The sequence below is a fragment of the Triturus cristatus genome, chromosome 4_1, assembly GCF_964204655.1.
Source record: "Triturus cristatus chromosome 4_1, aTriCri1.1, whole genome shotgun sequence".
Classification (NCBI taxonomy): Eukaryota; Metazoa; Chordata; class Amphibia; order Caudata; family Salamandridae; genus Triturus; species Triturus cristatus.
This window is the reverse complement of record NC_140585.1, coordinates 678,279,582-678,306,568: the sequence shown is the minus strand read 5'-3', so window position 1 is coordinate 678,306,568 and position 26,987 is coordinate 678,279,582. Positions and strand designations below refer to the sequence as shown.

The following is a 26,987-nucleotide window of genomic DNA, read 5'->3' as shown; positions in this document are numbered from 1 at the left end:
TATTAGCATGGCGGACGTTAAGTCCTCCGCCAGGGTGACAATGTCTTCTTTGTTAGCCAAAATAAAAATAAGGCCCTTGCCAAGAATTCCTCTGTTATTTTTGCAATCTAAACACTCATATGTGTCCAGCGTGGTGTAACTTGCATTGATCCTGTTCACTTTCCCATAATGCTATACAAAAATTGAAAGTTGGTGCATTTATTTACTCGTTTATTTACATTTTATGTTAGAAAATTCTGAAATCTGTTGAGATCCACAAATTGACAACTAACTAGTGTTCCAACATGTCTCCACATAAGAACTGAACCCAAATGTTATGGGTGGCCTTAGCGCCCACAATTGGAAAATGGTAAAAACACGACAGACTGTTCACATTTATGCAATGAAAATGCACCTTTTTTTGCAATGTGGGTAGCTATGGATTTTGGGCCCTACCTCAGCTGGCAACTAGGCAAACCTGCACATTTTTATAAACTAGACAGCAAGAAAAAGCCCGGGGGGTGCATGATTTGTGTGGCTCTCACCAGGTAATTTTACCCAGAAGTCCTTGCAAACGTAAAATTTTTGTAAGAAATACACATTTCCCTCACATATCTGTGATGGAAAAATCTGGAATATGCAGGGAGCCATTGGTTCGTACCACACTGAGTTCCCACAAGTCCCTCAATACGAATGGTACCCCACTTGTGTGGGTGGGCCAAGAAACAAGGACACAAAAGGCCGTCAATCGCTACATTGAGAGATAAGCAATAGGGGGAAGGTTGCTGTATTTGGGGCGGTGCTGTGGCACCACTCATGCAAACCTACAAACCACAGACATTTTTTAAAACTAGACTACCAGGGGAGTCCAGGGTGGTATGCCTTTCATGGATCCTACAAGGTTTTCCTACCCACAATGGTCTGCAAACCTCAAACTCTGCCTCAAATCGAGCATTTTCCTTCCATTTCTGTGATGTAAACTTCCGGAATCCGCAAGAATCCACAAAACTCCTACCACCCTGCATTGCCCCACTTGTAGTGATAAAAATACTGCCCCACTTCAGTGGCTGGGTCTAGTGCCTCCTACAGAAATGGCTCAAACCAAGGTCAATGAGAGCCCTCGCCAGGAGACTCCCATTGACTGCAGTCTGATCCGTTTCGGTCATGTGTTTCCACCACAAACTGGAAGTAGCTTGACACCACAAAAAATGGGGGAAATGGGTTACCTCTTTGAAAAATGCCAAACCTGTGGTACAATTTTTTTTTTATTTCATTCAGCTTTGCATGTTCCTGAAAGCAGGACAGATGGTGACTTTAACACAGCAAACAGACACTTATCCAGAGCACTCTTTTCCTATTTTTCCCCCCAAAACTCAAAATGTAGCTATATATTCCCTATTTTCTTGGTCCCCTCCAGGGAAATTCACAAACCCTTGGTAACTTTAAAATCCACAGGATGTTGGGAAAAAAAGGACTCTAATTTGGCATGGATACCATATGTGGAAAAAAGAGTTCTAAGCGCGAACAAGCCCAAATAGACAAAAAAGAAGCTCCAGCAGTAAGGGGTTAATGCCACCGCAGATACAACTCCCTTAGGTGTAGCAAGTTTATGTTATGTGCAACACTGACCCTATACCATACACTTCACTGGTTGCCTAGTTCACATTACCAATCAACCGCAGATATATGGGAAACTCTTACTGCACACAGTGTTCAATCTAGATACAACTGTTCAGAGAAAACAAACTTTCTTAAGATACTCAATGTCTGTTCCAACATAAAGGCTCTACTACGGACAGCTTTTATCTGTATCAAACCCCTCACAGTCATTGAATTTACATTGAAAACCTAATAGATATGAATAGTAAAGTGGGTACTCTAAGCATTGTTTACACTATGGAGACAGTTTACTGTGCACTAAACGACTTTACAGACAGTGAAACTCTTATGATTAATACACAAGAGTACTATAAAGTATCTACTAAGAACAGTGTACACTCTATGCAAAACTTGTCCAAAGAGAGACTATTCACTTAAAATAACCAAGGTCTGCAGGTGCTAAAGATCATATTACGTGCAGCCTTCATACTGTGGTGGTCACTTTACAGCTAGCCCATCTTTTGAAGCTAAAAAGCACATGTACATGGGTTAGTTCCTGGTGCACATAGTCTTCTACATAATGTAGACATCGTCATGCTATGACAATTCTAATAACTCTAGGCTGCTTAAAGTACTTAGTATCTATCATGTAAAATCTTTGCCCTGTTAGAAAGTTTTTCTGCAGATGCAAAAACCTTGTGTGGAACATACTGGACACAAATCGTCAACTGTCATCTGCACAAAAATTACTCTTCAATACAAAGATTTATAACATATTCAATACCTCTACACATCTATGATGCATTGGGAGCACATGCATTTTGCAAACATTTACACCCATTAGTTGGACACAGACTGTACAAAATTAGGTAGAAAAGTAATATGGTAGGTATCTGCCACTATGTAAACTAGAAATCAAACTGACACACAGATTGGATGATGTCGTCAGTGACGTCATCAATTATGTAATTGAGATGTCATGAGTGATGTCCTAGAACATGCCATGAGTGATGCAACATGTGAGGTCATAAGCAGTGCATGAAGGGGGCGGAAATTATAGTTAGTTCTGCTAACTATAACTGGTGAACTTCTGTGTTTTTTTTTAGTTCAAAATGTTAATGTTGTCACTGACATTCACATAACTATAAAGTTTCTTTTAAACTTTGGTTCTTTCAGTGAACCACTAAAATATAGTGAACCAATCCCTTGTCAATTTCACTCATCCAACAACTAGACCGTGCACTTCTCCAGCACTAATTAGGAAGTAATGTCTGCCATTTTGTAGTATCGCAGTACTCGTTTTTCACATGCTTTTGGTTTGTTCTCCACCTACATTGCGGATCCATTTAGAAGGTATTGGTTACATAGTTCTTTCATGACAAATGCTTATTTATATATATGAAGCCTTCACCAAATATCTTTGTCTGTTGGCTTGAATTTTGCTTCTTCCTACCACAGCCCATAGCCTAACACAGTGGCCACTTTACTGGGACATAAACCTAGTGCCACTCAAACGTTTCCCAATACTACTGTGAAAGCCACTGGACTAAACCAGTGATTGCTTCTGCCTATATATACTAGGCTGTATTTACAAATGTTCTTAAGACAGTTATTGAAAGTTGCGATACTGATTTGTCAGGATACATCAAAATTTGCATATTTACTTATCCTATTGAAATCAAGGAAAATGTATTAGAGTAGCAAAAGTGGATATGTAAATTTTTATGTTGGAGCCACATACCCTCAACTTTGTGAAGGACATTTTGAGCAGTTACATCTTACTCATGGGGGGCATTTAGTAACAACGAGTTATTGCAGCTTTGTGACAGACTTGTTAAGCAGTTGCTTCTGACCTGAGAGGGACATCTAGTAAAAGTTCTGAAGGGCTGCAGTCTTAAGACTTCACACTGTTTTTTTCTGACTTGAAAAGGACATCTAGTAATTACCTGAGGTAACTAGCTATTTGAAAGGCAAGATCAATTTGCTTTGCCAATGCTTATTTTCTATTAAATCTCTTTGTATCCTCCTACATCTCCCAAACAACCGCAGATTAGTCAAGCAGCTAGCACTGGGCGGGAGCATATCAAATGCTTGCAGATGGTTTAAAAATCACAATTAGATTTTCTTTCATCTTTAGAAATATGTTTCCCTATACTCAATCTTTCATATTTGATCACTGAGTAACATCGCTGCCAAGGTTTTAGATTGCTTGCGTGTGACATTTTCATAATTTCAGTATAAATATGCGTGACATTCAACAACTATTAGTGACACTGTCTCGCTAACAGTATAATGTCACCCACACTTAGTAGTAGCATGGCACTGCCCACAGCCCAGGTTGGACACCTATTGCAGGGTAGGGCGGCAGAGATACAATAAATTAAACAAAGTCTCTGCCTTTGCCAGCTTGCATCTCCCTGGCTGCCACCCAATCAAATTAATGGCATGATCAGATCATGATCAACTGACCGAGTCTGTCCAGGCTCTCTGCCACGTGGGGGACCTGAGGCCGACTACAGAATGTGAGGGGGCCCCAGAGGGGATCTTCTCCCTGTACAGTTCTCCAAGTAGGCCCCTCTTTTACTGCAGTTTAGACTGACCATGTTTTTAACATGTATTTCGAAGCTTCGTTTTGCGGCTGGATATCCACATCTGTTTGATACTATGGTTTGAGCGGTGGGTGCTTTTTTACATTAATTAGGTGTGGGTGTGGTTTTGTGTTTCGGTCTTCAAATCTCTCAAGTTCGTTTTGCTTGCATATGAGTTTCTGTGCTAGCAGGATATATCCAGGTCAATATAGATTGAGATTCCTATTCCTCCCATTGTACATCAGCACCATCTTGTGGCCTTTGAAAAATGAGCTCAGGTTTATGCGTTCATCACAGCAAAGCGAGAAACTGGAACTACTTGGTTTTATCGCACTTCAGGAAAGCTTTCTTTTGCGCGACAATCTCAGTCATTGCAGTAAACACTTCCCCGAGTGGGATATTTTAGGAGTCAAAAAAACATGCAGATCGCAACCGGCTCATGCTGAACTGTGTGTGTTCCTGTTGCAGTGCCTCAGAAGCTTGTATCAAGTCACCTGCCTATTCCCAGAAAGTGCTGGTTGCCTTGGCATCGGGGAGAGGATATTAACAACTCTGCACACTGCAAGGCGGAATGCTCCGAGCCGAGGGCGTCACTGTCTTGTTGAAAAAGCATTATGCGGCAGTGTTGAGTAAATTATGCAACAAAAGGCACATTATACGGCATAATGCGACACATTTTGTGATCCATTGTTTTATTATTTTGACATTTTTTTAGACTTGTTAACACTGGGCATGCACCAGCTCAACACATAAATATAGCAATAAGTAACAGAAAGGTGACCGTCAAACTTTGCAAAGGGTCTTTTTGAATCGTTTGAACTATAAAGATTTTTTGGTTTAAATATGTAGATTGTACAGTAGATGATGAATTATCAGGCGCGGTGCGTCCATTGGGGCGCTGGGGCGTTGCCTCACTAAGTGTTCGACCATGCGGTGAATTTCTGAATTGCAATTGCTCACTGTCTGTCACAGCTCACCATGTATGCGCTGATGCTGTAAGTCAGCTTCAGCAAGCTCAGCGCGGCCGGAGTCGGGACACGTGACGCCCGAGGCAATCGGCGGGCCTATGAAGGGGGTGGGGCCGGGGGCGAGCACTGTTTTGATTGACACCGATAGCGGCTCGTAAATTTGCGCATGCTCGAATTTGGCTTGGTAATTTTTATGACCAGCCCGAACATGCGCACTCTCTCAGCCACTACTGTAGGCGAGGGAGGGAGGGGGACCCGAGAGGCCGAGGGTTGCTTCATGCAGCAGCCCCCGGTCTCTTGTATGGGCGAGCCCTATCCGTGCTCTAGCCAATCCAGGGCTAGGCGCTGCTAATGCAGCGTCTCTGGATTGGCTGAGAGACACCGCGCATCCAGGGCAGCCTGCAAACAAACCATCGGGTGCCCGGCGGCTGCCCGCGCAACTATGGCCAATCACTGGTGTGGTTTATGTCTCGTCATGACGTGAGGTGCGCTGTGCGCACTGCGTCGTGACGTGTGTGGCGGTGTACTGTCTGTACAGTACTGAGTGTGAGTGTCTCTGGACTCTGGCTGCGCCTGCTACGCTCGTCGTGGTGACTGACTGTGTGTACTGTACACTACATCGTCATCGACATCCACTAGTGATAGTGGTGACTTCAATGTGTGTCGACAGTGTCGCGCTCGCGTTGGCACTGCACTGCAGATCATCGACGTCGACTTGTTATTATCCATCTCGGTTTTAAAAGTAAGAAATTATTCTGGACTGGGGCCCCTGGGTGGTCGGTTTGAGCGAGGTTGAATGAATTAAATTGATCAAATTGCCGTGGTTGAATTGACCTTTGGGAATTTCAAAAAAGCAAAATATATTTTTTCACGACCCTGCCTGATCCACTCATATATTTGTCCCCCCCTTGCCAAATATTGAAAAATGAATGCACAGACAGTTGTCTGGTCTCCCCAGCAGTAATGCCGCTGCAGATCCTGGTAGTTCGCTTCTGCTTGGCAATGGCAGAATAAGTCACCTTCTGCCTGTTCATGTCATGTGACCTGTCGCTGTAGTCATGCTCACGCTGCAGCAGGAGGCTCGGCTTACCAGCATCTCACTCTCCTCTTAAATGCAAATCAAATCCCAATACCTCGAAATACGGGTGAAAGACTGGTAAACGTGCTTAATGTCTTTTCAAACGCAAATTATAAAATAAATAGGAGCAGACCAATAAGCAGACAAGCAACAGCGTTTACATTGCATCATCGTAATCCTAGCAATGAAAGATACAATTAAACAAAGCAGAAACTCTGGATGTGAGTCATTTCTTGAATTTTAACTGTGCTGCCCTGCTCCTCTCTCCAATGACTGCTCTAAGATGTACCTAAAGCTTCCGTCCACATGAGTAAACCACAATCCACTCCCACCCACATTGGAAGCCCCCCCCCCGCTCGTACTAACAGTGGAAGCCCTCACCCTCCCACACTAACACAACCACCCCAGTATATCCTCTGCCTCATAAAGCCCCTCATACAGTCCTGCTGTATACCTAGTTGGAAAAGAAAGGAGGCGCATGGTGGCAAACCAGCAGAGTCAGTGTCGGTGGAGAGCGGAGGGAGTCCGCAGAGTAGCCCTTTACGGTGGAGAGGAAGGTGGCCAATGAGCCTCCCAAAGCAAGGATTCTGGGCACAAATCTTGTCCTGTCCTTTACTCCTCTGGCTTCACCAACCACTCCAGGGCAAGCAGCATATGGCCTGATCCCCCATACTTAATGATCTCATTAACAGTAATACAAAAGGCATGGGTCTATTTATAAGACTTTCCGAATCCCTATAGATTTCAATACAAATGAGCCGAAACCCGTCATATCTTATTATATCATAATGGGGCATTATATTTAGACCGAGAGACAATTGTAGATTGGCGAATGGCGATGCACAAAATTTAAAATGCTTTTATTAGAAAATCTCCCGGAGTGCTTTTTGATTGCTGAAATTCCCAGTAAATAAATTAATAATAACAAATTAATAAATAATTGATTATATCTCGATATACGATAATGCCGCAGGCTGAGAACACAATTGATCCCCTTCGCCGCCATATTCTACTCAAACACCCCGGCCCGACGGATCAGCCAATTTAGACTAGCAGAGTTCTGCCACCGCAGTCGGGATCAGGCCTGGTCGGGATTCGCCAATACGGAATCTTCTAGAACATGCTGCCTGCTGTAGCTTTAAACAAATAACGTGTGTGTGTTGCTGGTTTGTGTGGCGGGAGTTGGCAGGTGTCTGCTTGTTTTGGTATCTACGTGTTTCTGTGTAACGTGTGCAATTCGTCAGCATCAAATTATAGCACGTCTGATGGAAAGGTAGTGCAGAAGGTTAATGTGCCTGTTGCAAAGAACATGTACCTGATGCAGATCACAAAATGCACATTATGTAAATAGGTCAGTCAGTCACTGTTTGTTTTGTCAGAGAGATATCCTTTTGTTACTTTCAGTTTGTAAGTTAAAATCCTAACTTACAACAGTGAGCTACTAACTGTCATCTAAGAGCTGCATGCAAACTGCAAAAGTTGGAGTGTTATGTTTTTTCCCCCAGTATTTGTTTCATTACCCTAATGTTTCAAAAATAAATTGTTCCATTTTTATTTTCAGAACCTGCTAAAGCCTGACAACCATTACCAAATTTTTGGTCAATTTTTCGGCGAAGAACAAGAGGCCCCAACCTCCTCTGCTGCTCTTTCACCCCGGCTACGACCCAGCAAACACCAGTGTTAAAGGTAAGGAAACTGATGCTATATTTTTTTTACATTGGAGTTAGGTCTATGTATGTGGCCACTCTACATGGTGGTTGGGGTGGGTGCACATTCTGAACATTGTACCCTCAGTGGATGGAATTTACTAATAGCCTTAGCCCTGTGGCTTTGCGCAATAACGGTTTTTAACAGCACTATCTATCTCTTGCCTTGTTCAAGGCCCTCAAGCATTGTCTGTTTTAGTGCCTTCAGCAACCACTATGGCACACAGAGGCAGTAGGCAGGAAGGCTGTCTTTTAAGCAGTCATGTTGTGCAAAGGGTGCTGTTGGAGATTTATTGCGTTATTGCACAAGATATATGTTTTTATACTGAAATTTGATATTATTGCACCGCACCTTATACGTTGTACTTTGATTATTGACAGGTTTCTTTAATATATATTGGTAAGGCCAGCATCGGCATCATGAATACAGTACAAGAGCTGATTACAAGGTAATTCCAGGCACGGCCACTTGAAGAGAAACAACATTTAAAGCAAATAGGACCTCATCAGCCTGAGATAAAGCTACAGCAAACTTCCCAGGACAGAGGAAAAATGTCCACACGTACATTCTCAAACGCCTGGTACACAAAAGCTGATTGGCTTACAGGGTGCCCTTTAAGAAATTCTCTGTTCTGCTTCCCCTGCTTGCTGTTTGGTGGCGAGTTTTCTTGGACAAATCAAGGAGTAACAGACTTGAAGCATTTGTCTGAAAAAACAAAGAAGCATGCACACGCAAGAAAGCATATGGAAAACCTGACGAGACTGGGAATGTTGGGGGAAGACGCACCGATTGAGCAGCAGATAAGCGATGCATACCGCAAAACAATACAGAAACACAATGAAGCAGTTGATAGGAACAGACAGATTCTATCCAAAATAATTGATTGCATTAGTTTCTGTGGTGCTTTCGAACTGGCATTGCGAGGCCATGATGAATCAGAAAGTTCCTTAAAACCTGGGATATTCAGAGGCCTTGTGGATTTAATAGCAAGCATAGACAAGGAAATGGAACCACATTTGGCAAGTGCTACAGTCTTTAAGGGCACCTCTAAAACAATACAAAATGAACGCCTTGAGTGTATGCTCGAAAATTATGAGAAGCCATATTGTGCAAGAGTTGCAAAACACAGACTTTGTGGCTATTCAGGCTGATGACACCACTGATGTGGCCACTAAAACACAGTCCGTATTAGTGTTTCGGTACAATGACAGAAGTTGTGGAGAGGTTCTATGGTTTCACACATTTAAGAGACTCTAGTGCAGAAACCATTACTGCAGCTATACTGCGTCGACTGAGCTTAATTTTTGCAGAGCTGCCTCAAAAAAAAAAACAACGTATCGCACAAAGCTATGATGGTGCGTTCGTAATGAGTGGAAGCCTTAGTGGAGTTCAGAAAAGAATTCGAGATGTGTACCCTAATGCTCACTATGTGCACTGTTACGCTCACCAACTTAATCTTATTATGCAACAGGCAGTATCAAGGATCACCGAGACACAAATTTTCTTTCAGGATGTAGGAGGCTTGGCAGCATTCTTCTCACGTTCCCCCAAAAGAACGGAAGCACTTCATGAGATTGTGGACAACAGCGTTCCAAGGGGATCCTCAACTCGTTGGAACTTTAACATCCGTACAGTCAACCTAATCTATGAACATGGGGAGGACCTTGAGAAATGTTTTGCCGCCATAGAAGACAATGATTAGTGTGATTACAAAAGTCAGACTGAAGCCCGTGGCTTTGCTAGAACACTACAAGACAGAGAGTTTCAGTTGTTACTGTTTTTATTTCATGATATAATGGTAGCTGTCGACCTGTTATACAATCAGTTACAAGCACGAGTGATAGATACTGTCAAAGTGCAAGTATATAACACTATGTTTGTACAAAGCATAAGCAAAGTGAGAGATGGGGTTGACAATTTAGACAGCAAACTGCCAGAGCATTCTACTTTTTCAAACCGCAGGAAAAACATCACCACTCTGGTCCGAATTGCAAAGGAGATATATGACATTGTAATTGTGCAGGCAAAAGAACGTTTTTCTTTCACAAAACATTTGGTGGGTGCCACATTATTGCAAAGAGAACAGTTTGCAAAATATGATGAATCATTCCCTGAGCGTGCTCTGAATGAGGCTGTGGAAGCTTATCCTATACTCAAAAAAGAGGAGCTGAGAACTGAGTTGACTGTACTGTACGCAATGCCTGTGTACCGGAAGGCCACAAGTGCCATGTCTTTGCTGGCTTTAATACATAAACTTAATATGGAAAAGTCACTTACAGAGACAGTGGCTTACTAAAAATTGTCATAACCACTCCTATGACAACAGCCGAGTCAGAACAATGTTTTTCAGCCTTAAAGAGGATTAAGACATTCCTGAGGAACACCATGCTTGAGGAAAGACTGAATGCTTTGGCAATGCTCTCTGTAGAGAGCAAGCTAGTTAAAAAAATCCCAGACTTTAACATTCAAGTAATTGAAAAGTTTGCTGCTCTTAAAGAGAGACGTGCTGATTTCATTTACAAAAAGTAAACAACATGTATGTTGAATGCTGCTACTTTGCAACCAGTTTAGTTGTTTGTTAAATAAAAAACATCTGTGAGTGAGGTACTCAAATGCATTGAATCTCGAAGTCTGTTATGAAGCTCTGTGGATATACTGAATAACCAGCTACCTATATTATATGCCATATGTTTATTAATGTAATAACTGCACTTTCACAATTGCTTTATTAACCTTCCTGCTTTGTCAAATTTACTTGAAAATGCACCATTTTTCCTCTTTTTTCAAATTTTCCTGGGGGGGGGGGGGATACCCCCGAACCCCCCTTATGGTGGTTTGGGCTCTCTCGCTATGCTCGCTCGCAACGGTGCAGTATACCAATCATTTTATGCCTCACCGCTTTCAAATGTCACCAGCCGCCCCTGTGAATTATGCGGCAAATGCAACAAATCTGAAATGATGCGCCGCAGCTGCACAATCACAGAATTCCAGTGTCCTATACTATGAGGAACTGGGAGTTTGCACCTATGTCAAAACTAGTTGAATGTCAAAAGCAGAACTTCCAGCATCATGTTTCCATTTACTGAAAGAGAGCCAAATGCAGGAAGAGAACTCATTACCTCGCTAACACCCCCCTGAATTGTGTTTTGCCACTGTACTCTTAAGATATTGGAAAAGTTACAGCATTTCACAATATGTTATTTATTTCGTATTCCTACTAGAAATAATATTTCCTAATTTTTTTATTAGGTTTGTCCAATAACTATCGGACCATTGAGAAGCTGAAGCTGGTCTATTTTTCTAGTGCATGCCAGTGTATTATATTTGAAACATGTGGCAATGTCGCTGGTGACAAAACACATACTTATGTATAAATACGCTTGTGAAAAGCATAGCCTAACAAGCAGTTTTCTGCTTTTTAAGGCCATATCAGTGCAGTTCACTCAACAACATAGAATTAGAGGCAATCATTCTGCCATGTTGAAATAACTCAAAGGTCACTGTCCTGCAACGGAGGAGAATCAGCGAAGACCTCTAACCGATCAGCTGACCTGACCTACCTCCATCCTTGACCTTGATGCAGTCAGGTCCAAACGTCTCCCCTTTCATGTCTGTTCAGCAAACACTATTTACTAACTTACCCTCGACCACCATCTCCTGTGCATTTTATCATCAATCACCGAGATCAACTTATCTGACCCATCATCTTCTCAGATCCAGAGTAACAGTGTAGGGAAACCAAACCACAATCCTGATGAGTTCTGACTGCGCTGCGAGGGCGTCCGGAGGATCTCCAGCGTACAGGTCCGCATAGTACCTGCGAAAACGTTCCGCTATGTGAGCGTCCTCCGTAACCGTGGACCCCGTGGGATCGGTGATCGCCTTCACCGTATATTTCTGTCGGGTGGTTCTGAGCTTGCTCGCTAACAACCTACCGCACTTGTCCCCCCCCGGTGTAATAGATATGCTTAAGGCGCAGTGCCGCATATTCCGCACGATCCATATCCAGGGCCGTCAGGAGCTTTCTCGCCCCTTGGAGTTGCCGCCAGATCCGGGGCGCACCCGTCCGTCCATGCATGTGTTCTAGTTCGCGGACCCTCTGCGTGAGCTCCTCTCGTTTCTCCCGTCTGTTAGCGTTATCTGCCGATGCAATCGCGATAAATTCACCACGAAGCACCACCTTCAGAGCCGCCCATTGGGTCGCCCGAGACGTGTCAGGGGTCTCATTATGGGCCAGATATTCCTGTATCGCCTTCGTCACCTGCTGGACCACATCTTGTCTACTAAGCAGTGTGTCCCGCAAACGCCAGACCCGAGAAGGGTATGAGGCCGGCGGTAAACTGAAGGCGGCCGTTACAGGGGCGTGGTCCGACACAGAAATCACCCCCATGTCTGCCTCCGTGGTTAAAGCGCGTACCGGTCCCGAGACCAAGAAGTGGTCCAGCCGTGCATACGTCTTGTGCGCATGCGAGTAGTACGAGTAGGACCGTTCCGCAGGGTGCATTCGCCGCCAGAGGTCCTCCAAACCCATCTCTGCTAAGTGTGCCTTACACTCCTTCGAGAACTCCCCCGTCTGCGGAGAGCGCTGGGCGGATCTATCGGCAGCGCCGTCGAAGACCATGTTGAGGTCGCCCCCTATGATAATGTGCCTGTCCTGCGTAACCGCGATCTCCTCCAGTGCCGAGCTGAGGAAGCGTTCTTGCCGTTCGTTCGGGCTATAAATGGACCCAATCGTCAATGTGAGACCAGCCACGCGGACTCTATAGGCCAGGAATCTACCTTTCAGTTCTGTCTGTTTGTGAAGTATTTCCCCTCTAAAGCGCCGGGCCACTAGTATCGCCACCCCCGCTGTTTTAGTGTTGCAGGATGAGTAAAATTGTGTTGGGAAAGCGGAGGATCGCAGTCTGGGACAGTCCCGGGGCAGGAGGTCTGTCTCCTGTAGGAGGCAGATATCTGCCGGGGTGTTCTCTAGCAGGGATAATACGGTTCGTCGTTTGATCGGGTTATTAAGGCCCCTGACATTGAGCGTGACAATTTTAAATGTTGTAGGTGTCATGTCGGAAACTCGAGCAGACCGCCCCTACCTTCTGAGAATCTACGGACGATGGTGCGCATGCCACCACAGCGGTGGCGTCCCCGGGCACGCACTGGACTGCCTCCTCTCCACCCCTGGTTCCCCCCCCCATTCCCCTCCCAACATCAACAGGCACACTTCCCTCCCCACACCACCCACCAGCTCCCCTTTTAACACCGAACCTACAACCCTGTACCTCTTTCCTCCCGGACATCCCTCCCCCATCCCGGACCCTGAATCGTGATGAATCCCCAACAACCGTTGAACCCCTACCATCTTCTCTCCCACCCTCAACCCCACGCACCCACATACCATAGTCCCAGTCAAGTCCCTGGAGGACAAGTCAGTGGAAAGTTACCTGAGTGGACGTCCAGCCACTGTCCCCTCTCAGCGGCCCCCTCCCCCCCCCCGGCCCCCAAACCTGCAATATGAAGTATGCTGTGACGATCTACCCCCGGAGTGTTTTTACGCTGTCACTGCAGTGTCACTTGCGGCAGTGTCCTGGGCCACCTCGAGCACCGCGTTTTCCATGCCGGCCCAGACGGTAGAAGAGTCCGGCCTCCCGGCACGTCCACGGGAGCGCCTCCTCGACACCCTCTGCCAGCCATCCCTAGGCGGGCGCTCCCGGCGCGGGGTAGTCCCCTCCTCCGCTGTTGCGGTAATGCCGAGGACCCCACAAGTCTCCTGCAAGGAGCGCAGTTGGTGCATGGCGCCGTTCCACCTAAAGATAAGGCGGAAGGGGTGACCCCAGGCATAGGGCGTCTCGTGCTCCCGCAAAAAGTCTGTGGCGATCCTGAAGGCTTTGCGTTTCTGGAGCGTGATCGCTGATAAGTCCTGGTATAAAGCAACAGGGTGGCTGCGAAAGGTCAAAGATCACGGTTTCCGAGCTTCCGCCAAAATCCGTTCCTTGAGCGGGAAGTCCGGGAGAAAGGCCAGAATGTCCGGTGGCGGGGCTGACGCCCGCGGCGGCGGCCCCACTCTGTGCGCTCTGTCTATCCGAATGGAGAAGTCCTCCGGCTCTCTCAAGATCTCCCTAAACAGGGCCTGCAGGTAGCCCGCCACATCGGCGCCCTCCTCCGAGGGTGGCACTCCCCAGACCCGAATGTTGTTCCGCCGGGATCTGTTTTCCAGGTCCTCGTTGTGCGCCTGGAGATCGAGTTGTTGGTCCCGAAGGCGCAGCACCTCCTGCTGCAGCTGTTCGATTTCGGCGTCTCTCTGTTGGCTTGCGCTTTCCACAGTGGCCACCCGTCCCCCCCAGGTCATCCACCTCTCTCCGTACTTCTCGTACCTCGCTGGCTACTTCCTGTTTCAGCGTTTGAAAGTCATCTCTGAGGGAGCTGAAAAGGGACTCCAGGAAAGATCTTGTGACCGGCGGCTCCTCGTCGTGCGCGGTCCGCGGGTTCCCGGAGAGGCCCGGTGATGGCTGCCCCCTCTCTGTCCGCTGGGGGTTCTTGCTGAGCATCTCTGGGAGAGTACGGTCCCCCCTCTTACTGCCTTTGTTGCCCGCCATGGTTGTGAGAACAGGGATCCGCCAGCTGCCACTGTGGTTCGCACCAGTCCCCGGCTCTGTGCCCTGGGAGGTCTCCTAGCACCCCCCTGGGCACCCGTCGTCGGCCTGTGCCGTGTAAATGGGCTCAATCCACACTCATACACCAGGGTCCTACTTGGCTGTGCTTCGTTGCTCAGGCCCGTGTCCGCCGCTCCGCAGAAGGGCCCGTTAGGCCGCACCAACCCAGGGACTTGACCCGCTCCAGTCACCTCTCCCTTGTGCCTCTGGGGGCAGCGCTGGGCCACGAGGCCCGCTCCACCTCTGGGGTCGCGCTCCTCAAGCCGATCGCGGCGCAGTCGCCCATGAGAGGGGTGGCCGCTCTCCACCCTCCAGGGGCTTCGCCCAGCACGTCTGCTCCCTGCTCCTACTGCCGGGCCCCTCGGTCAGTGGTTCCGCCTGTACCGGGCACGATCGCCAGGGAGACCAATCCTCTCCGCTGCTGGGCAAGTGGTCCCCTCCTCTAGGTCTGGCTACTCGGTCCGATTGCACAGCCTTCACCCCGCGAGACGCTGGGGGCACCCTCCGTCGATTTCCACTACCCCCGCCATGCCTCCTCACCAGTGGTCTCGGCGCGCGGCCTCGTCGGCGTCGCTCCACACCTTCGGCGTCGTCGTCATTCCTCGATGGCCCGTGTGTCCTCGGGGGTCGTCCTCTCCACAATTCCGCCGACACACCGTCCTCGCCACGTGGCGGGCCCCGACCGGGCGCTTCTCGGCCGCTGGTCGCACCCTGCTCCGAGACCGCCGCCCGGCTCTTCTCCGCGGCCCCTTGTGCTCGAGCTCCGGGGTGCACTGTCTCAGGCGCTCTAGTTCAAGCTCAGGGAAGCGGCGCCGGTCCCGGGGGTCTTGTCCCGTCTCCAGCCGCTACCGCACTCCTCCGCCCAGCGTGGCTTCTCCGATGGCTCTCCTCCAGGCGCTATCACCAGGCGGGGCCACGCCGCGCGGCGCGATCTCCGTCCGCACCCCGGCTATACTCCACCAGGCGCTCCAGTAGGCCACAGGGCCTGGCCCCGCCTCTGCGCTGCTCTCGGCCGCGGCCACGTCTCTGGGTCCCGGCTGGATTCGGTTGGGCCCCACGAGCTGTTGAGGTGTCGTCGTCAAGCCTCCGCCGCTACCATACCCGTTTCCAGCAGAGCGGGGGGAGATTCTGCCAAAACGAGTGGTTCAGAGGCCAGAGGGCTCGGGAGCTCGCGGAGAGTGCGACCGCTCACCCCGCCATCTTGGCCACGCCCCCTCACATTTTTTTTTTTAAGTATTCTCCACCATCACAAAAATGCAAAAGGGCAGACTTTAATGTGATAAGCAGCATTTGTGCACGCACAATATCTAAACAGCATTAGTAAATGTCTATGTTTATATCTTTGACACGTTAAAGTCATAACTATTGGCTATGCAAATGCTTGCTTTAATTTGGTTTTTAGGTACTGGTACAACGAGGGAGCTCATGGATGGAAAAAAAATGAGTTGGTACTAATTACTTGACCGTAGGCTTTGGTTTGGTTGTATATCATTACAGATTTGTATAACTTGTCAGGTGTAATCCACTTCACATTGCTCTTTGAAACGTTTTTGGATTTCTTTTTCCATCAACAAAAACATCTATCCCAGGACATGTAAATTGGCAGCACTTTGCTTTCAAGAACAAATATTCTCACATTTTAATCTCCCCAGGCCTTTGCTTGTTTTCTATCATATCTATTTACGCATATGTCATTTTCCAGCCTCTGCCACTGTTTATCGAACAGCCTATGTTAAATGTAATGCTTTTACAGGGTTTCTCAAAAGTATGAGCCACGACCTTACTAGATATGCTTAATCTTGAACTTCCATAAAGATTGCTGTAACCCTCTGCCAGATTTAATTTCATCAACACTCTTCCCGCCAAAGGCTTTGGGTCAGTATATTCAACGATTTGCTAGTTTAGGCACCGCCATTTCGACTTTGCTTCGTTTTTTGTTTTTATTAAACTTATTTTTATTTCAACCCTGGACAATTAACACTGAACATAGTCATCATAAGCATTTTCAAGTCGCCCCATAGGGCATGCTATCCGAGCGTCTATCTGAGCATCCGCGCTCTTCACTTTTTGGCGTGTATTCTCAATGAGGTGCTCTGATATCATTCACACCTAGAAGGAATACGTGCAGCAACATTTTGTAACGAAACATCAAAAATTGATGAACAGAAAGCAAGAACTGGTTCATCTTGGCAGCGACGGTGATGAACGCCATCCCACACATAGCTTGTACATATCACTTAGGACAGGTTTTGTGAAACAGTCTTTGATACTAATCTGATAGATAACAGTGGGACAATCTGTACTGCTCTCCAATGTTGGTCAGTGCTACGCGATAGAGCAAGAAGTGTTGTCGGTTGCTGTGTTCGGTGTATGAGAAGTGTGGTGTGACTGTTCTGTTGCACCCTCCTCCCCCCCAGATCCCCAGGTAGCTGCAATCCTTCTAGCATGTGCCCCCAGTCCTCTAAATCACGTTCTGCATTCTCATCTGTGCGTACCGCCTGTATGCCCCCTCTTCAGCCACCCCCCAACTCTTGCATGTTCGTCCTCCATCCACTCACAGCTGGAGAGACAGTGTGTGTCCAATGTATAGCAATGCGCCGTTTAGCCAAGACTAGGCCCAGAAGAGCAAATTTGTGTCTTATGCGTGTTCCCTTTCTTGGTGTCGAGAGGACTCCTAACAGGCAATGCTTGATTGATACCGGTGGCTGAGTGGTAGTATTGTTGCAGGCAGGCGCAGGACCATGTCATATGTATAAATGTTGCAAGTTCTGTACCACATCTAGGGCAGTGTGAGATGTGCCCCGGGTTAAAACGGGCCAGTCTCTGGGGTGTCAGGTAGGTGTGGTGTTGCTGGCTACCTCACGTATCTGCGCAAACGCTCAGTAAGTGTGACTGGTAAATCTGCTGCGAATCTATCTTTTGTCATGGAGGTCTCAACTACGCGGTCCTCTTTCAGCGCTTTATAGATGCGTGAGATTAGCCCTCTGGTGGACAACGGGTTGAGTATTAGCACTAGCGTATGGGACTCTGCCGGCTCATTTGGATATGAGGCTCCTCTGGATCTCCTCCCGCTGCCGAAAGACACTTTCAGTAAATCTGCACCAGTGTTCTTGAAGTTTTCGCTTCCGCTGTGTGTAGCCCTGCCTTCCCCTCACCTTCAGCCAGTATCACACAGCTTCTGGCGCTGTAAAGAGGTTTGCATGATCACCATGTATGACCATCAGCTTAGCGGGGTAGAGAAGCATATATTGGAGGTTCATAGCCCTGAGTTTGTCTCACCCCTCCGAAGGATGCTCTTTGTTGCTGTACCAGACAAGTGTAGTCCGGACGGCTTTGCTTCGTTAACATGTAATTTGCTCTTAGAATTAGAGAGCTGTTATATAATTTGTTGTGGTTGTTGGAAAAGTAGTCAGTCTTTAGATTGACACATAGGATGCAAACTGAATTTAGATAGCAAATGAGAACAGTGATATTTAAATGTCTCTATTCAAAATATTTCAAACAAAGGGCATCAGTGAGTATTGGACTTTCGTCTTTCGCCCTGGCTGCTTGCAACTTTTGAGTGCTAAATTTGAGAGGATGACTGGCATGTAAATGGAAAGTAATAGCACTTCAACCGCAGTTTGGGGAAACGGGGTGGGAAGGGATAGCACAGGGAAGACAGGGGGTTACTGGAACTCTTCTTTAGTAATTGATGTCTTGCCACTGGTGTCCTGAGGTCCGCACCACTATGGCTCTTGAGATTGTGACACATGCAACCCTTTACACACTTGACTGTCATGATAGCGACGGTAAGCAGTCACAGGCTGCTTAGGGAGGTAGTGTTGGGTGTCCAAGTCCAGCATTGACCAATCAACCAACAGACATAATAAGTTCAATGTCCAGACACATTTGTGTCTTAATAAAAAGAAAGTACCATTTAATCACATTGTAGTACTATATACTGCTACATAAACTAACTTAATATTAAGAGCAGTGACCCAGGGGACGACTCTCCCTTTTTTGGGCTCACCAGCCAAGTTCCCCATAACTAATTCCAACCCTGGAGTCCCTTTGATAGCTAGTACCTACCAGTAGCCTGATAGCAGCATGGATCAAGCTCAGGTGCTCAATTTTATGTCAGGACACAGAGGCTAACATTATGCAAATCTCCTTTTTTTGCCAGCTCACAGCAGCAATAGAAGGAATTTAGAACTTTAAACATTCTAGTCAAGTATATAACAAAGTAACATGCAGCCATCTTCCTTCTTTTGTTGCTGCTGCTCACAAGATAGGTACCCACACTTTGTATCTCTCATTTCTTATATCACTCTATTCTCTAGATAGATTAACTCTCAGAGATTGCCTTGATTAGACATACGTTTTGTTTCCTTAGAACTTAACTTTACCTAATTGTGCTTAGTGCTGTATAAACAGATATCTTATAATACCTTTAATAGTTGCTTCCTTTTACCAATGAATTGCAACATTATTTAAATTGTATTTGTATTATTTGATTATTAATTATTATTTTCAACTTAATGTAAATAAATGTACAAGATCCAGCTTACTTAAAAATCCCCTTACGGGAAACAGTTGGAACGGTGCTTGAAAGATGCACCTGGAGCAGACCTCACTCGCTCCCCTGACATAACGCGACCTCGCGGATCAGCCGACCCGGCTCAGAAAACGAAGGCACGCAAAGCCTTTTATAACAGACCGCGCGCTCCTCCACACTGTCAAAACAAACCCGGACTGGTCGCAAACCAAACATAACTGTAAGGAACAAAATAATGTTTTCTGGATCTCCGCTGCGGTGCGCTTTATTACTTGGGACAGCTCTCTCCGACAACATGCCGTACCAAGTAAGAAAACATCAAAATATTAGAGAAAAGGCAGTTGGTGGCCGACACGCTTCTCACACACGTATCAGCCGCCATCTTTACTCTCTGGGAAATACCAATTCCCATTAACTGGTCAGTCATTTTATAAGCCTGTGCACTAACCCCTTTCAATTTCAAAGACGGGTGGCTGTTGAAATACACACTCACAGCCACCGCGTTTGAAACAAGATTTCACCCTAGTGACCCCTTGTTATTTAATATAGAGTATATAGTTTTCCCTAATCTGCTCATTTAAGCTATTTGTAACATTATAGTAGGATGTCTGAGGAACTTCTATAGGGCGGCATTGAAGGGAAGCGAGAGGAAATGATTAATAGGGCTATAGGAAATTTTATGGGGTCGCTGGAGTAGACCATCAATAGGAAGTTAGAGAGCATTAAAAAAAAAAATCTAGACACCTCTGAACAACCCCGATGCTCTGGGTGGGCAGACAAGACCCAGAGAAAAAGAATTGGAGGTGGAAATCCTAAAAAAAAACGAAAAAAAATAAAAAGTAACAGATGAGGAGCCGGTGATGGATTCAGTGTTTTGGACACCGTGGATAGGCAAGTAAGAGGCCCAGTAGTCCCTATTTCTAGCGATATTTACGATTAGGTTGTTGAACCTGAAATTGAATTGTCCTGCTCATCAGAATTTGATTCTGACCAGGGGGAGATTACAGTCACAAGAAAAGGGACATCAGAGGAGGCATCGAAGGCCTCAGGCTCAAAAATGGGTATTGTTGACTCACTAGGGGAAGATATGTTCAACCCCTTTCTTATCAAACATCCCCAGTCACCTGAATGGGCACCATCGCAACACATTGCGGAGTACATTACCAACTAGCTAAGAAGGGAGATCCCCAAAGAGGTAAGATCTCGCCTAAGGTCAGAGTACCCTCAGCCTTACCTCTCTGACAAAATAACCCTAACCCCAGAGTTGGACCCAAAGGTGGTAGCCTTCATTAATAAAAGGGGTAAAGACCCAAAAAAGGAACTGGGCATCGGGCTAAAATCATGGCAAGATCGCTTGCTTCATGTCATCGGACCTCTCACCAAAATATTTTAAAGGGCTGAGACTGCCTACCTAAGTGAGACACTAGTTGACCCTAAAGAATTGTGCCAGTGGGCGCAGAGAACTATCTGCCTCTTAGGCAATGCAAACATGACTATCTAATGAAAGGAGGAAGAGCATCCTCCTTAAATTGGATCCCAAACTAATCAAATTAGCAAATAAGGAAGGGGGCCTATCCACCCAAAGGCATCTCTTCAGGGATGAATTTATAAAGGACATGGCCATATACGTAGGGGTTTTTAGTTGTATACACAAATCCCAAAAATAAATATAAAAAGTTTTTTATGACAGATTTGGAAGGGCCGGGAGAATGAGGGGTTGATTCCTCGGCCGAGGTCAGTCCTCCTCCAGACCCTTTAGACGAGCCAATAGATTCTACCAGAAATCTAGCTTTGGGCCCTATCAGAACTGCTACCCCCAGAGGCAGAGATCTTGCAACAGATCTTCCAGAGGTGATCGAAGACAGAGAGGATTTTCGACAGGTAAGTCCTACGGCAGACCTTTCAGATACCCCTATGTGGGTGACGGTCAGGTTACGCCAAATTTGTGGGAATTGGACTTCAGTGACACAGGATCCTTGGGTCTTGGAAACCGTTAAGAGGATACAAACTGGAATTTACAGATACCCCAATACAAACGAAAATCCCCAGGGAGATCACCTTTTCTCAAGAAGATACAAAATTACTGGCACAAGAGGTAAAAGACTTATTAACAAAAGGGGACATCCGGGAGGTTTATGACTCTGGGGTTAGGTTTCATCACCAACATTTTCCTAGTAGAGAAGAAGGACAAGTGAATGAGGCCTGTCATAAATCTCAAGTAACTAAACGAATGGGTGGCCTATCACAAATTCAAAATAGAAGGGATTTACCTATTAAGAGACATTTTAAGAAAAGGGGATTGTTTAACAAGATTAGACCTCAAGGACGCATATTTAACTAGTCCAATTTGGCCTCTACGCCAAAAATACCTGTTTCACTTGGAAAGGCAGACTTTGGCAGTTCTTAAGTCTCCCTTTCGGTCTGTCCTCATCAACTTGGTGCAGTCCAGAGAACGCGTAATACAACACACACATTGGGCAATCCCATTACTAGAAAATCTAGGTTTCATACTAAATCAAAAAAGTCCTGCTTAATCCCATGACAGGACACTCAGTTTCCAGGCTTTATTGTAGACATGGTCAAAACAGAACTCCGACTACCAAGAAAAAAACAAAACAATTACGCAAAGAGTTGAGGAAGGTATTAAAGTAAAAGGAAATATTATTAAGAACCTTAGCAAGGATTTTGGGCCTGCTATCTTCAACGATTCAGGCAATATTCCCAGGCTCCTTATACTATTGGGCCCTCCAAAGACTCAAAACATAACACTTGCGAAAAAATCAGTCATATTCGCAAATACTGACCTTTGATCACGAATCAATGAAAGAACTATCATGGTGGCTGAAAAATGCAGAGGCATGAAATGGGAGGGCCATTTTTGGGGAGGAACCCGAACTAGTAATAGAATCGGATGAGAGTTTAGAAGCATAGGGAGCGAGATGTGGGAACTCTTCCACCAGGGGGAGTTGGACAGTTCAAAAGAGGAAATTACACATCAATTGCTTAGAATTGTTAGCAGGTTCCTTCGCTGTTCGCAATTTTACACAGAAAATTATGAAATGCTATGTGATGCTCCACATGGACAATGTATCAGCTGTGAGATATGTCAGCAAGATGGGAGGACCACACTCCAAGGGCCTAGCAGAGTTAGTGAAAGACTTTTGGAGCTATTGTCTGAACAAAGGAATATCTGTTAAAGCGGAACATATTCCTGGGTTAAACAATGGTGTAATGGACTGATTTTCAGGGACATTCAAGGACTCCAGCAACTGGAGACTAAATAGAGAGCTTTCTTAGTATTCAGGAGAAATGGGGCCCCTTCGCGGTGGAACTCTTTGCAGACAGTTTAACCATACAATTATCAAGGTTTTTCAGCTGGAAACCAGACCAACAAGCCAGTGGGGTAGATGCTTTCCTACAGAATTGGAGAGGTCCAACATCCTATGCCTTCCCGCTGTTTGCCATGCTACCAAGAGTTCTCCTGCAAACACGCAGATGCAGGCAAACTGTAGTAGTGATAACCCCTGTCTGAAGATCACAAGCTTGGTTCCAGATAATGCTAGAAATGTCGATAGACTTCCCTGTACTAATACCGAACTTCAATGCCGTAATCCTAGGGCCAGAGGGAGAATTTCATCCCCTTGTGGAAGAGGGTCTTCTCACACTGATGGCTTGGAGGATTTCAGGAGACAGTGGGAAATCTCAAGGCTTTCAACAGATGCACCCAGAACAAGGAAAGTATACCGACTGGCTTGGAACAAATGGGTTTGTTGGGGTCTTGAACAGGGTTTCGATACAGTTTCAACCGATTTAGTACACATAATTAAGTATTTATTTGAAAAGTTTTATATAGCGCGAACATAATCCGTAAGGGTATCAGAGCACTGTACAAAGAAGCAGATAAGATTGGCAAGAAAAGCGTACATAATAAGGTAAGTTAACATGCACTTGTACAAAAAAAGAGCATACCAAACGTGGTACCTGTAAAGTGACAAAAAATTGCACCACTGCTTGAGAGACCCATATTGTAAACAAGAAACAAAAGTAGTCATGGAGTCTTCAGTTCGATTATTGCAACCGATTATTCAGTAATAACCCTTTGACTTGTTTCTTAAATGAGAAGGATGAAGGGTTCAATCTGATTTCGGGAGGAAGAGCGTTCCAAATTCTCGGGGCAAGACCGGAGAAGGAGTGATTGAAGGTTTTCTTTTTAAATTTGTGAGGTTTTAGCAAGAGAGTCCTGATTCAGACCAGAAAGTGCGATTTTTTTTGGCAGGTAAACGGGGGTGTTATAATGGAAAGCCTTGTGCGTCAAGCAGGCAATCTTGAACCAAATCCTAGCATCCGGCGATAGCCAATTGTACTAGGTCAGATGTGATGTGATCATATATTGTTGAACCTGTGATGAGGCTGGCAGCAGAGTTCAGAGTAGCCCTTAAGGGGGCCAGTCTAGCTTTGGGTAACCCTGCCAGGGTCACAATTCCATATTCTAATCAGGAAATAATTAGGGTTTGGACTGCTAGTTGCAAGTCTTCAGGAGGCAGGAACGGCTGGATTTTCCTAAGTGTGTTGAGTTTGTGGTTAACTACCCTAATTGTTGTATGATGTGTTCTTGCATATTCAAGTATTTGTCCACAGTTATGCCTAACGATCTTGAGGAGTCAACAACATGTGGATTGCAATTGAGAACCATAAGTTGTATGAGCCAGTATCGGATGGGTGCAGAGTGGTTGTGGAGCGCAATTAAGAGGAATTCCGGTTTGAGTGTATTTAGCAAAAGGTGATTGTGAAGTAACCATTGTGGAGTTTTCAGAAGTACATTGTTCAGAGTTTTGATGTCATCCGGTGAGGCAATTTTCATATACAGTTGGGTGTCATCAGCGTACATTTGGTATTGGGTGTTTGAATGCTTCAGAATATCGATGAGGGGTTCCATTAACAAGTTGAAAAGTGTGGGAGAGTGTGTGGAACCTTGAGGTACTCCAATTGAGACAGGCGTACTGTTAGCGAGGAAATGGTTAACTTTGATTCTTTGCCTTCTATTATGCAGGACTGAGGCAAACCAATTTAACATAGGGCCCGATAAACCCATCCTTTTTTCAAGAAGTTCAATCAGGTTTTCGCGTTTGACAGTGTCAAACGGAGAGGACAGATCCAGAAGAATAAGCAGGCATGGTTCGTTCTGGTCCAATATTCTCAGGGCATCATCAACGATGTGAGTTATAGCTGTTTCAGTGCTATGACTTGCTCTAAAACCAAATTGGTATTGGTCAAGGAGCTGGAACCTTTCGATGTGATTGAATAGTTGTTTGTGAACGACTTTCCCAAGAAGTTTGGCTAGAGTCATTGGAAAGATAGGAGAAATCCCACCCATACCTAAAAAGCCTAATGCAGACTTATCAGATCCCAATAACTAGTCTGAAGTTATTGGGATCTGATAAGTCTGCATTAGGCTTTTTAGGTATGGGTGGGATTTCTCCTATCTTTAAGCAATCAGGCATCCTACCCTGTACTGTACAAGCGATTCATGGATAATCAAGGACCAGAGGGAGAATGGCAAATCTAAGCTCTTTGAAGAATTTGGCAGGAAAAGGATCAATTAAATGATTCAATGGTTTTCATGCAGCTATAGTTCTCAGTGCTCGACATCGTATGGTAGTTTAAATGTGTTCCATGGTGCATTGTTTTTCTGAGTCTGATCTATGGAGTAGGAGGTAGGGGCACTCTCAGAAGTCTGCCCTGATGCAATGGGCTGGGTCCGATGATGCGGTTTTTGTGCAGCTAGATATAGCTCAAGTTCAATCTTTCTCGCCTTCTCCATAAAGTGTGCAGAGAAATACTCATCGCTAGGGAGTGATATCGTGGGTGCAGCTAATTGTTTGGTTGAGGGGTTAACTTCTTGTTTCATGATTTTAAAAGTTTTTTTTGGGTCTGTTTTTGACATCGTCAAGCTGAGACCTAAAGTGTTCTGCTTTCGTACTACAGGTATGTTTGTTGTAAGAGCTTCTAGTCATCCTCAACTGTTTGAGGTTTGTTATGGAAGGAGAGTTCCTCCATGATCTCTGCGATCCTTAGTTTGCGTCTTTCCTCATTGAGAGGGCCACTGAACCACGATTTGGACTGTTTGATGTGCGTCCTTTTGAATTGCGTCGGGGCAATAATATCTAATATATTTGCCATGGTATGGATGAAGTGATCAGTGAGAACATCCAGATCGGTCATGTTAGGCGGTGGAGGAAGTTGGTTATTACTAATAGATGTTAGGTAATTTACGTTAATGTCCCTCAGATTACGTGACCACTGTTTGGTCTTATGTGGTTGACCTGGTCTCAACAGTACCCTTTCCAAGATACGAAAAGAGATTATGCAGTGATCCGACCAGTCAAACGGTGATATGCTTTCAAGTTGTATCAAGTTACCTTTTGCTAAGATTAAATCAAGGGTGGAGTCCTTGTTGTGTGTGGGTTCATTGCAGACCTGGGAGAAGTTTAGGTCGGATGGTAGATGGTGGGGGGCAAACAAAGTATCTTGTCATTGTTCAAGATTTCAATGACTGGGTGTTCATAGGAAGACATCTGGGGATCAGAGGCAGGTACAGCCTTGATCTAGCTGACACAGTAACTGAGGCAGATACAGCCCCAACTGGTCCAACAGGTACTTGAACTAGGAACGAGTCGTTAGCAACTAGGGAGACCTTCTGCAGTGTGGCTTGCTCTCAGGTAGTCAGCTCTCTAGAAATCCCTCAGACCTTGGGGTACACTGGGCCTCTCCTCCTAGACAGTTTCTCCTTGTGGAGAACCAGGAAGACTCTTTCCCGCTCTCAGCAGGCAGGCAGACTTCTAAGCACTTCTGCCAGATCCTAGGCTCCTATACCAGAAAATTCAAACTGCCTGTGATGTCCTCTCACATCTGGGAGACTGACTACCAGGCAGACACAAGCCCTGGTAACACAGCAGGCCTTCGAGGACTCTAAGGGGTCCCTTCCCTGGCCATGGAGGACTTCCACCTGGAACCTAGTTGAGTAGTTTGGGTCCCAATTTTATGCATATTGTCTAGCCAGGGAAGGTGGCTCACCTACTTCAAAATGCACAGCTGGTTTGGGGTGGTTCTCATTTCAAGTGTCCTTCTGTGGCTTCTCTCCAGACAGCCTTTGTGCAGGATGATGCTTCTTACAGCAAGCCGCACTGGGGCACGCTCCAGACTGGAGCACCCAACACAGGCACAATGAAGAGTGGTTTTTCTGCACCTGGCTATCATCAGCCTCTCTCAGGTAGTAATCTGGGATAGACAAAATCTAGAAAATCAACCTATAAACATGGCCTAAGGCCAGACCTAAAAACGTCCATACCTAGCAGACCAAAAACTGCAAACTACCGCCTACCATCAACCAAATAGTAATACTCAGTAAAAAATAAATAAGCAGACCCTTGCTAACAAATATCCTCATGGAATTTTGAATGGTAGCCCTCTCATCAGTGTCTGAATAGTCACCCTCCAGCCAGAGGAATGCAGGCAGGCAATAGCCTTCCACAGAGCCCTACTACTCCACACATGCTGCACGCACTCAACATCCTCTCACTCTGTATTCACACCAGAAGTCAGCACAAGGTTTTGGGCATGCATAAAACAGGCCACACTTTCAATAACAGAAATAAAATGTTCAAGTCACACTTCCAATTTAAAAAACACAGTATGATGCCACAGCCACATTATGCATTATACCCAAGACAGGGACATCAGATTTCTATGAGGGCAGCTTGATGTCTCCCTCCAAGTCACAGGACAGGTTTAGACCCTTGCATAGTCATGGACAGGCCTAGTACTGCAGTGGACAGTGCCATCCTAAAAATCACCGCTGCATAATGTAACTGGTATGGCTATTTTCAATTT

General features: G+C 45.8%; 1 protein-coding gene and 1 pseudogene across 3 annotated transcripts in view; one reads left to right on the top strand and one right to left on the bottom strand.

Annotated features, from left to right (window-relative positions):
• Window positions 1-26,987, bottom strand: part of ASZ1 (ankyrin repeat, SAM and basic leucine zipper domain containing 1) — a 1,654,265-nt gene that overhangs the window by 728,538 nt on the left and 898,740 nt on the right. The gene's annotated exons all lie outside the window — the stretch shown is intronic.
• LOC146855380 (methylsterol monooxygenase 1 pseudogene) overlaps window positions 17,527-26,987 on the top strand; it is a 73,314-nt pseudogene continuing 63,853 nt past the window's right edge.